We start from the raw sequence: 12,483 nt of genomic DNA, 5'->3' as shown, positions 1-12,483 counted from the left end.
AAAAGGGAAAAGTAGAATTTAGCAAAGGAAACAAAATCAATGAAAAATACATAAACAGCGTTTATTGAATACAAATGTTAATTTTTTATATGCTTTCATTTGTCGTTTTTAGAATTACTGGAAGCATACATATTTATATAGTCTTCTAACACACTCCAAAACTCAATAAACTGTATCAGACAATCAAATGGGAAACAACCTTTCTCTATGAGCATAACGTCAATATAAGGATAGAATTCAAAACTTTGCTGCTTGTAGGCATCAAGAAAACACATCTCGGTGAGAATGGATTTTACCAATCTACAAAAAGATTTTTTTGAATTTGTTTTTTCCCCGCTTTTCTTGTAATGAACATTTTTGGTCACTAAAATAGCTTGTTCTTGTTGAGAATATTTGTATTTTCAAAGATCTAATGTAGTTTTTAATGTACTTTATAAGGCACCACATCCAGCTTTAATTTAATAAAAGGCAAAATTAATTTGCCCTTTTTAGCACTTAACACGGTTCAGTATGTAACCCTGGTTAAAGTTTAGCGTTAACATAAATCTTTTTAAAGAAAGGGTAAAAGCTCATTAATATGTTTTACATTTTTTGGAAAGTAATAATAGTGCAACATGTGACATAAACATATTTTTTGTGCTTTTGTTATTTCGAATGTCCTTTGGGTGAAAATGTATTTGTGAAATGACAGAATTTCAAGAATGCTTTTGTTACTAGGCAGATTAGAAAGAGAGTTTAATACATTTTTGTTACTCTTATTTTGATTGGATGATGGAGAGAGCAAAAGGAGAGAAAAGCAGAGAGATGACGTCATGAGGAGGAGACGAAAGACTCGCGGCAGAAAAACGTGGATGATTGATCAAGAGCGCCTGTTAACAAATTCTAGTAACTGATAAATATGTTTAGAACGACCGGAAAGTGAGTTCAGAATAACATATTTATGGTTATTAAAGTTTAGATGCACTTCGTGGGTGTGAGCCTGCTTGTAAGCTCGATTTAGCTAACGTAGCATCGGACTGGACTTTGAGCCGCTAAAGCAACGACTGAAATATTCCAGGACTACATGAAGAAGGCAGCAATCGAGTGAGTGGGACACCCGCACATTATAGGTATAAAAAAAAAAAAAAAAAATCAAATTAGGTGGATTGCTCTGATCTTTATATATATATGAAATAGACCATTCCAACGGGAGAAAAATAATTAAGATAGCTTAAGAAAAATAAAATTATGGCATGTTAAGTGATCAAAGGTAGGATATAATTTTATTCCTGAATAAACAGCAAAACAGTGACATTTTTGTGACCAGAAACAAAGATGAGAGTCTTTAAATTGTCATAACTTTCTCATTTCTTGTCCAATCCAAGAAAGTGGGATATTGTTGGAAAGCTAATCGAGTGAACTACAAGAATTGAATCACAAATTTGGTATTAAATCAATATACATTTCCACATTACCAAATAATAATTCAGAAATTTGCTTCATGCCTGTAGACATCGCTTGCAGCCAATCATCGTGCTAGATTCAGTCACGAGACCTCATCTTCCAGCGTTTAATTCTTGGACACGGAGGCTTGTGAATGTAAAAACTGTACCTGCCAATGTTTTTTTTCTCATGAAATTTACAGGAGATGAAGAATACATCAACAGTAATCGACAAGTAGCAAAATAAGACGACAGCTAACTTTTTAAAAAAACCTGATAAGTGGTTTTGTGAACTGCAATTTTTATCTGGAAAATTTCCTGGCGTGGATTGAAAAAATTTCAGAAGCAGGTTAAAGAAAAAAATCTGGACTATAATATAAGTAGATGTGCTTGCATGTATACTATCCACCGTTTTAGTTGCGCTCGTTCTAAGAAGGAGAGAACGCTGCAGCCTTGCGCGCAGGCCGAACAGCAGGTCTGGCAGAAGGTTCCGGTGCTGAAGCTGCACATGCGCGCATGCCTACGTTTAAGGATTCCACTTTGACTCTGACAGGACCGTCAGAGTTCCTCGTCGTGCTTCATCGTTGTGCTGCAACAAGTCTGCATCAGGACCTCGTGACATCCTCTGAGTGAGTCTAACAGGAAAAGATTGTAGGGGCATCCAATCAAAAGAGAACATGTCTGCAACGTGTGTATATTTGAGTTTTGACTATTTTGATTTAATTACTACCAGCTTAGGTATATTTTATTTTATTTTTTAGATAAATATTTCTGTTTCAAGAACTGTGTGTTTATTTATGAGAAAGTGAAAAGCATTATTTGAAGTTTTGGTTATAGAAATATTGGGTGAGTTTATTTTACAGGTTTAGTCACACACCCAAATCAAACGAGGAGGAAATATTAATTTCTAATTAAACAAGAGTTTAGCACCTGTTGACTAAGAATTCAGGGATAATACCCCCACTTTTGAAGCTCATTAATGTAAGGGGATGTTACACTGAGATCTAAAAGAGATAAAGACTAATATCTACTTGCTGATAATGAGGTGCACCTGAGAATTATTAGCCTTACTTCTGAAAAATCAAGTACCTTAAGGCATACTCAGACTGGACACATTTGGTTTGCTTAAAGTGATTCAGAGTTCATTTGATAATTCAGAACAAATTTTCAGTCTGACTACACCCAAGTGGACCCTAGTTTGGGTTCAAGACCCACTCTCTGACCTATCTTTCGAAGTAATCTTGGTTCATTTGCAGTCGGACTAAACTCTGGTTTGCTCTGAGTTTCCTCAGTCTGAAAACACAGGGTGAGCTTTAGGGATCCTTTAGAAACTAGAACGTTTTAAAATAAATTTCTAGTCATCGCACTACATAGACGCAATGAAACACTAGCGGTCTACACTACGCATTCGCCATGAAAACAAACCACTTAGTGGAAGCAGTAGAAACGCTCTCCAGAATTAACTGGACCGTTCCGTACCACTCCTTACCATACCAGACTGGATCACTCAGTGGAAACAAGGCTTTAGTATTACATATCTGTTACATGATATGTGACTGATGTTACTGTTAACTGAAATCATGAACAATTGCTTTATGAGATTAATCAATAATCAACTAGCACTTTACTGTGCTACTTGGGAAAACAAAACAAAAATGACAAAATAAAAAATAAACTTGCATTTGATCTGATCAGAACTGGATTACATGCAAAACTGTAAAGTGGGGTAACTAAGTAGAGGTGGAAGTGTATAAATGCGCTCCTTCCCACTCATTTATAAGCAATCAATCAAACTCTACTTGACTTTAGTTAATAATCACAATGTTTAATTAATAAAATTTGACATAAGTGTGTCTTTGTTTTTGTTTGTTTATTTTTCTAATCAATGCATTTCATTATTTCTGTAATGAGTTTTAAATGTTTGTGTTGTCCTGTTTTTTTTTTACAGTCAGTTCTTGAAATAAACCAAAATTTAGTGCACTAACTCAACAAGGACATCAAAGCTGAATACTTCAACGATTCTTTCTGTTGTGGTTTTACCCCGCCCTCATAATTCCTGGCCAATAGCTGAAGACTTCTTTAGTCACATGGTTTTGTTCGCAAGTTTTGGTTCAAAACATAAATGTTCATTTAGTGACAGTCTGAATACCAAACGCAAGGTTCAAGACTCAATCCTGAACCATAAGCACACGTTTTCAGTCGGAATACACCTTAAAATATCAAGAGACAACAGGCTTAAAGTTTCTTATGCTTTATGGGGAAGCACATTTGAAAACAGTCCAACACTGTGAGCATTCTTCACTTTTAGATAAACATACTTGTTTTTTTATTATTGTCAAGGACGTAAACAGCTCTGTAGATTTACATAGTGAAAAAGAAGAATGTCACATGAAAACAGATCACAGGGGTGACTGAGATAAGTGCGGTAAAATCCAACGTGACAGGTTGTAGAGGTAATTAGTGCAGCAGAGACGAATGGCCCTAAAAACTACAATTTCTTCTAATAATCTACAACTTATTTCCTGTTCATTTGACTTTGTCTAAAACTATCAATTATCATAATTGACTCAGAAAAAGAAGTTTGCTGACATTTTCTAATATATGTAGATATGCAGCTTGTATTGACTGTGTTTGCTGCATGTATGCTGTATGTGTGTTGTGGGAAAACTTCTCTCTTTTACACTTCTTGCATGCATACTTGCAGACATTGCACACATTCTTCAGTAGCATAATCACTGCCGCCAATCACCGACCTGCAGAGATCCCCTTTTTCTTCTCTCCTCTTTGACCCAGTAAAACATCACATAATCTCTCTCATCATTGCCATGCCAATGATATCTTCACTTCCAAGGGCTGCTTCCTATCTCCCTGACCTCATGGGTAACCCCGAGGGTGACCTGGAGTTGAACTCACAACCCTTTCCCCGTTTGGATCGATACAGAGATCTGAGCAGCCCTGCTTATGTGCCTAAATCCTTCTGTGGGACTTCTGGCATACTGATGCGTGTACGTGCACTGAGAGGTTAGTGGGGCATAGTCGGGGGAGAGGGAACGAGTGAGCCACAAAGAGAGTGGTTTGATAACACGGGGAGAAAGAATCCTCAAGCAGATTTTGATCATGAACCTCTGGATTTGAAGCCTTTTCATGCAATCTGTGTACTGGATGTATTTTTTCTCACAGATGTATTTGCTTTCTTATGGACCTGTTTACAGTTATCTTTGTAAAACTATAAATAAAGTCATTAAAAAAAGAAGAGATGAAGGAATGAGGAGATCTTTCCATTTTTTCTTTTACTTAAGTACATAGAAAGGGACCAAATTTTGAACGGAAACAATAAAGTTATGTAAAAAGGAAAAAACAACCAAACTTTATTTTCGGTTGTGTTTTCTTGGTTGTCTTCAGGGTTTGAGTTTTCCTTTTATCTAGTTCAAGTTAATCATTCTTAGTGTATTTAAGGGTTGGATTTTCAGTTTATCGTCACATCATCAGTAGCTTAGTCAGCTTTTTTGTTTCTCCTTTGTTTCACAGTTTAAGTTTAGCCATGAGTTTAAAGTTTTTGCCCACTCCATTTTATTCACATACAAGATCTTTAAATTTTAAATAAACTGCTTAAAATAAAAACAAACAGTTGGAATTACTGTAATTGTAAAATTAAACATGAAAATATGAACTGCAGAATGCTTTCATGGCCCAATATAATCCTAGTGCAATATTTTTACTAACGGTAGATTTTAAACACTGAAACAGTTCTATAAATGCCAGTCTTTGCTACACACATGGATAACTAGAGTAGATTTGCTAAAACAGAGAGTTACATAGCGAGACTGAAGGAATCACAGCCATGATGAGGGAAACAATCCAACAGGAAAAAGGAGGACATATTTGCAGTAGGATCACTTCTCGGTCACAATTAAAACTCCCTGAACCTTAAATGAACGGGTCCGCAAGATTTCTCCAAACTAACTTTCTTCTGCTTCAGTCGTTTTCATACAAGCACATTTTCAGATGGAGAGTGAGGTTGAAGTCCAATCCCTATAAAAATCCTGGAAAGTGATTTAAAATGCTGTTCACAAATGTAAGAATCATTTGAGACTTCTGCTTATTACATTTTTTTTACAATTGTTTTCAATAGAAATATAAACAGTTAAGTACTGTACAATAGATGTTTTATGTAATGTGACAAATTTACATCTGAGTTTGAAAACTAATCATGAAGATTATATCATGTTACTGAAGAGTGGTCAATTTCACAGTTTTTTTACACCTTCACATAGAAAAGTGCAGAAGTTTGTAGATTCATCTTACAATATTGATGATCTTTAGGGTTGATTTCCAGAATACATTTTGTGAAATCAGCTGAGGGAATACAGAATGTTTCTAAAAAGTTTTAGAAACTTGTGTTATTGGAAGTTTAGAAAGAAATCTTCCTTTTAGTTTGTTCTTTTTTGGACATATAGGAGGGATGTTGGCACAGAAATTGTAATAATACATCTCCTTTTTTTTTAATTTTTTTATTTGACACCTCCTAACAGATTTTTTCACTGTTCACATGCTCGCTGTGCTGTTTTTCAAACAAATACTTACACCTATGAACCAAAAAACTCTGACTCTTATGACTCTTTGACTGGTGACAAGGATGAAACCCATACTGTGTGTTCCTTGATACATCCTAGCAAAAACAAACTTTTGCACGAAATATTAAACATACATTGCTACATTTTAAGACGTGAAAGTTGTAAGGTAGCAAAACTACACCTTGAGTTAACAATATTTGGTGTTAAAAACCCACTTCTATCATCTGTTGACCTATTGTGAAAGTGTTCCTGGTGGTCTTTAAATCACAATTATGCCATTTTAGCCAAAATTAAAAAAAAAAACAAAACAAGTTTTCTATGACAGAGTTTCTGTAGAGTGGCAGTAGTTCATTAGAATTGTGTAGGAATTACATCTCCCCCTTTCCCCTCCATGTTTTGAAGAACTCTGCTGGGGGCTTATTCTCTATATCATAAATAGGCTCTTTTTCTTTGAATTTTCTTTTTCTGCTCCTGATTCACGATTTGAATAAAGAAATACGCGTAATTTTCTTGATTTATGTCCTCCATAATAAAAAATATCACATGAGCATGTAAAAAACACCAAAAAACACAATTTTCTTTCATCTGGGTCTTTAATATTGCATCAAAAAACTTCTTGCTCTTTGAAGGAAGTCGGCTTTTGGTGACCTTATCCAAGACTGCGACATTTGAGTGCAAAAAAGTATCTTTTTTTCTAAGCCTAGATGGTGTTGTTTTTTTACATTTGGGTCTTTGTTGGACAAAAGTTCCCTGCCCTGCTGCAAATGAGGCACCGCTTGTCAAACAAACCCATCAAACGGTCTTACCAGTTTAGTAAAGCTGGCACAACAGAAAATACTGTGAAGCAGTTTTAAAGATAAATCAAAATAAGTCCAAATGTGTGGATAAAAGCGACCACGGGATGCTACTGCAAGTTCACAATGACAGATAAACCTGTTACTGGAACTGAAAAACCTGTAAATTTAGGATTTCTGGCTGCTCATCACTCCACAAGCAGTAATAATGAGAATGACAATAGATGTTTGATTACCTGCAAAAAGAGAGCCAGATTAAACAGAGCAGGTAGATGTCGTTGCTGAATGCAAATGGTCATCTGAGGGGAAATTATCTTCCCACTCAGCCCACCGCCTCCCCACGTCCTGTGTGGGACATGTCCTTGTCATGCTGTGTTCAGAATATCTTTAAACATTTAGAGACTAACTCGTCTGATGGCATGCCACGTCTCAAATTGTTCCAAATGGGCCTTTCAGTCTAATGAGGTGTTTACCCCCCATCATTATTCAGTTGGGAGGGAAACGGAGGGAGATGGACGAGAGTGGAGGAAGGATGGCCAGATCTAAGATAAAACTGAGACAAAGAAAAGCAAGAAAGGAAGTGGGTTGAGAGGGATATTTTTTTCAAAAGGTGAGATGAAAACCAAATAAAAGAATGCATTTGGGCAACTGAAGATCAGAGAGCTGACAGAAATGCAAGAAGCAGAGAAAGAAAAAGGCAAAAGGAAAGGACCTGGTGTTATTAACGCCTCCCCAGGCACTCGTTTTTACCTCCTTTTTTTCCTCGCTGCGAGCTGTTTTACATCGGCAATCTAATTAAATCAAATAAATCACAGGGAAAACACAACTGCACAAGTACACACACACACAGCCACAATGGCGCCGGCTTATTCTGGGATTGTGAACATCTCCTTTTTCTAGCCCTTTCACCTGAAATTGAATAAATCTCGATTATGGGGCATTACACAGGACATCATTCATGCTGTTTGTAGGTCTAAAATATGCAAACAGACTGAGGGCATAAAAGTGATCTATGCTCAAATGAGTTTTTTTCTTGAGGTGTTTTTTCCCCCTATAGGCAGCATCAAGCATGTCACAAGAACATGAGCCATTTGTGAACCATTACAGGCACTACATATTCAAATGTCTTAAGACTTCTTTGATTAAATCTTAACCTTTCGTGATTTTATGAACTTTGTGCCTTCTAAACTCTGGAGTTCTTCCTATGAGATTTGCAAATTTTTTGCTAAGTTGAGGAACTGAAAACGGTTGGTGTTAGGGTCACTGCAGGTGACAGGTTGTAGCTAAAACTTAGGGTGTTAGTCTGGACAGAGTCTGCTAATTTGGTCCATATCACAAAAAGAAAAAAAAAAAAAGTTTGGAACCTTGCCTTTGGTCTATATTCAGACAGCCGTCTACCTGTCATTTCTGTTTTGAACTAAAGCTTATAAACAAAACCATGTCACTAAAGATCTCTTCTGTCATTGGCCCGGAATTATGAGGGAGGGGGAAAAAATGAGAGAAGGAATAATGAAAGTCCTGCGCTTTGCAATCCTTGTTGGGATTGTTCAGTTATTCAAACTTTATATTTCGCTGACCAATGGTCTGTATCGAGGTCAGGCACAACACTTTTTACTGCTACTTTAGTGCAGCAGAGACAAGGCGGTTACTGAGAAGACATTGCTATTAAGTTACACAGATAAGTGTCTATGACATATAGATTGTCAGGGGGGGGTATGAGAAGCAGTGAGTATTACGCTAAAAGTTGTTTTAATGAGCCTGTATTCATCCAACCACATTGCAATGAGTCTCTGTGTCTCATTGTTGCTTTACTTCTGTCTGTGGCTCATCAGTTGCTTCATTTCTATTCTGTTTACATCCTGTATTGTCTGTCCACTGAGGCCATTTTGGTCCAGTTGTTCTGCTCCGAGCAGGGAGTATATTCAGACTGAGGAAACTCAGAGGAACCGGAGCTCAGTCCAATTGAAAATGAATCAAGACCATCTCGAAAGACGGGACGGGACTGAAAACATGTTCCAGATAGTTGGGGTAAACCAACTCCAGTTCACTCTAAGCTAACCAATTGTATCAAATCTTAACACGCCCTTATACAACATGCAAAGAAAGTAATGGTGAAGTAAATGAGACACGGGCACATCATACAGATGTTTATGTCTTCAATGCCTCTAGATCTTGTGGACTTGCAATGAGTCTGTCAGTGTTGTTCAACGCAAGGCAAGTTTATTTGTATAGCACATTTCATGTACAGAGACAATTCAAAGTGCTTTACATAAAACATTAAAATAAACAATCAAAAGAAATGGTAAACGTGTGATCATTAGAATAAAATTAAAAGAAAGTAAAAAGACTTTAATTTAGAACAAGCATAGATAAAAAGTGCGGACGTAAACTTTTGAATACATATTAATCAAATGCAACTGAGAACAGGCGAGTCTTTAACCTTGATTTAAATACACTGAGTGTTTCAGCTGATCTAAGGTTTTCTGGAAATTTGTTCCAGATCTGTGGAGCATAGAAGCTGAATGCAGCTTCTCCATGTTTAGTTCTGACTCTAGGAACTGATAAAAGACCGGATCCAGATGACCGGAGAGGTCTGGGTGGTACATACTGGGTCACGAGGTCAGGCATGTATTTTGGTGCTAAACCATTCAAAGCTTTATAAACCAGTAACAAAACTTTAAATTCTATCCTCTGGCAGACAGGTAGCCAGTATAAAGACCTCAGAACTGGACTGATGTGGTCTACTTTCTTGGTCCTTGTGAGAACTTGAGCAGCAGAATTCTGAATAAGCTCCAGTTTCCTGATGGATTTTTTTGATAGTCCTGTAAAAACACTGTTACAGTAATCAAGTCGACTAAAGATGAAAGCATGCACTAGTTTCTCCAGGTCCTGCTTAGACATCAGATCTTTAACCTTGAGATATTTTTGAGATGATAATAGGCTGAAGCATTCATGATACATTCAATCTTAATGTTTTCAGAATATTTTTGATCAGGCAGTTTCTAAAGTCTTATTTTTTTTTAACTCTGTTTCTTCATTTGCTTGCGACAACAGGCCATCACCCACTGGGAGGAATGTTTATGCACAGTCGCAATGTGGAAGGTCAAGTGTGCATTGTGGTCATGTCCAGAAGAAAATTCATAAATAAATATAAGCAGGATGGGCTGAGTAAAGTTACCAAAACCAAGTCCGAGTCTTGTCCACTTCAAGGTGCAGTAGATATATGTCGAATTCTAAAACTTGTTTGGTGATAAAAAATTCATTGGAACATCAATTCACTGGACTCAGAAGTAGGAGGAACATGAGCTGAACTGGTGGGTGAAGATACCTAATTATCAATATATGAATATTTGTTTGTATTTGTAATACTGTCTTGAAAAGTAAAAATTGTGATAAAAGTCAAATATATAGCAGTCTCTATATAACAATGATCTCTGTTAATGCTCTTTTATTTATCTGCTCTGCTTCCAAATGATCCCACATGCTGGTCTTTTAGGATTTCTTCTCGTGGGAAAAAATAAAAAAAATCTCCATTAAATGGACAGTTTGTGTTCAGGGTATTTTTCCGGGCCATGAACAGTTCGGTACTGAAACGCTCACTGAGCTTTTCCTCACTGTGGCTTCATCTCCACCTCTGGGCAAAGTCATTTCTAATTAGAAGGTAATTAAGTAAAAAAAGCCAAAAGTGCAGCAGCTGCAGCCAAGATTGGAACAAGCCAAATTTTCTAAATGTTACAGAGTTCATTTAGGGTGGGAAATAGTACACCATCTTTAACAACCTCTGTCATAAATATTTTCTTAGTAAAAACTCCATTTATTTTAAGAAATTATCAGCAAAACAATGAAAAAAGAAAAACAGAGTCAGAGTTGCCTATTTCCTTATTTTGTTTCTTAGGAGAGAAAACTCGCATGGTGGCACCAATCTGGATATAAATTTTGATGCAAAATTAAACATTTTTAGCCAGAGCCCCTTCCAGTCTGCTGGAATCATGGTCACCTCCCAGACTTGCAACAACACAACCCACAAACATCTCAGTTGTAAAAATCTCATGCAAATTTTTGTCCATTTGATTTTGAGGGCATTTACTCTGTACCGAATGCTCTTTTTGTTGGAAATCTTTGGGCTTTTTGATTTTTGTCAGAAAATCAGAGTTTGGCTTCAGCATGATTCCATTCTCTTTTCACAGTTTAAATTATGTGTGAATACCTCTTAGTATTTCTATAACCTCATGGTGTTTGATTAAAAAATAAAGTCGAACTATTGGGAGTAAATTTATTTTGTGAAATATGATCAACTTTCAATGTGACAATCCAGTGTGAGCAACCTAAAGATGTATTCGAACACTTCCCACAATGCAAGGTTTTTCTGGTATATGCGTTCTGACAGAGGCCTCCAAACTGTAAAACATCCACTCTGGGGCAAAAAAGTATTTAGTCAGCCACCAATTGTGCAAGTTCTCCCACTTATAAAAACGAGAGAGGCCTGTAATTTTCATCATAGATATACCTCAACTTTGAGAGACAAAATGACAAAAAAAAAAATCAGAAAATCACATTGTCGGATTTTTAAAGAGTTTATTTACAAATTATGGTGGAAAATAAGTATTTGGTCACCTGCAACCAAGCAAGAATTCTGGCTCTCACAGACCTGTAACTTCTTCTATAAGAGGATCATCTGTCCTCCATTCGTTACCTGTATTAATGACACCTGTTTGAACTCGTCATCTATATAAAAGAAGCCTTTCCAAAACCTCAAACAGTTGCACTCCAAATTCCACTATGGCCAAGGCCAGGGGTCTGCAACTTTAAACACTAAAAGAACCATGTTTTCTAGTTTCTTACCAACCAGAACCCAAAGAGTGCCACAAAGTCTCACTTTATTGCTAAAAAAATGCACAATATTTATTATTTTTTGTCAATTAAGCATTGATTTATAAATGTAACTTAAATATTACAATAATTAAATTATAACAGTGCCTATCTGTTGATAGCAGTTGTAACTTATTTTAAATTTGACAGCAGCACACACTAGTTCCTTTCAAAATAAAACTCACCATGTGTCAAAAAGGTCCTCTTTAGTTAGATTAAAAATACAAGACAGTCAAACATGATGTTTTATTATTAGAATTTTGGTATGTCACAATCTTTTTTTTTCCTTTTTACTCTCAGATACAAACATTTTAGTAGAATCTATTAAAAAAAAACTCAGAATAAACCGTGCTTATTATTGTTATTCTCTAAGATGTAAGGCTCAGAACACATAACTAAATCATTTTCAATAATTTTAAACAGCATTTGTTTAAAATTTTAACCACTTTTAGTGTAATTTACCAAAATAAAACAGCGTTTGGAGTCTTTTATTTGAAAACTATAGATTAACTATAGATTAAAAACACAAATTTAAAGAACATTTCTACAGAATTTCTGATGGTAAATTAAACTTTTTTTTGCTTAGTTGTTTGACATGTTATGTATTCAGTCGTTTGCATTTTTCAAAAAAGCTAAAGAGCCACAATAAAGGGATAAAAGAGCCAGATGTGGCTCCAGAGCTGCAGGTTGCAGACCCCTGGCCAAGACCAAAGAGCTGTCTAAGAACACAATAAACAAAATTGTTAAACAGCTTGGTGTGAAGAAATCAACTGTTGGAGTAATTATTTTGGAATGGAAGACATATGAGAACACTGATAATCTCTG

At 36.0% G+C, this 12,483-nt stretch overlaps 1 long non-coding RNA gene across 1 annotated transcript in view; it reads left to right on the top strand.

Moving 5' to 3' along the window:
• The first annotated feature begins 13 nt into the window (after nt 1-13).
• The window catches only part of LOC112148649, a 41,506-nt gene continuing 29,036 nt past the window's right edge, over nt 14-12,483 (top strand). Inside the window, exons 1-2 of the long non-coding RNA XR_004948468.1 lie at nt 14-1,109; nt 1,975-2,050. This is a non-coding gene — a long non-coding RNA (uncharacterized LOC112148649). The remainder of the gene's footprint in view (nt 1,110-1,974; nt 2,051-12,483) is intronic.

This window comes from Oryzias melastigma, linkage group LG9, assembly GCF_002922805.2.
Source record: "Oryzias melastigma strain HK-1 linkage group LG9, ASM292280v2, whole genome shotgun sequence".
NCBI lineage: Eukaryota > Metazoa > Chordata > Actinopteri > Beloniformes > Adrianichthyidae > Oryzias > Oryzias melastigma.
The sequence above is the reverse complement of the archived record's forward strand: the minus strand, read 5'-3'. Positions and strand labels throughout refer to the sequence as shown.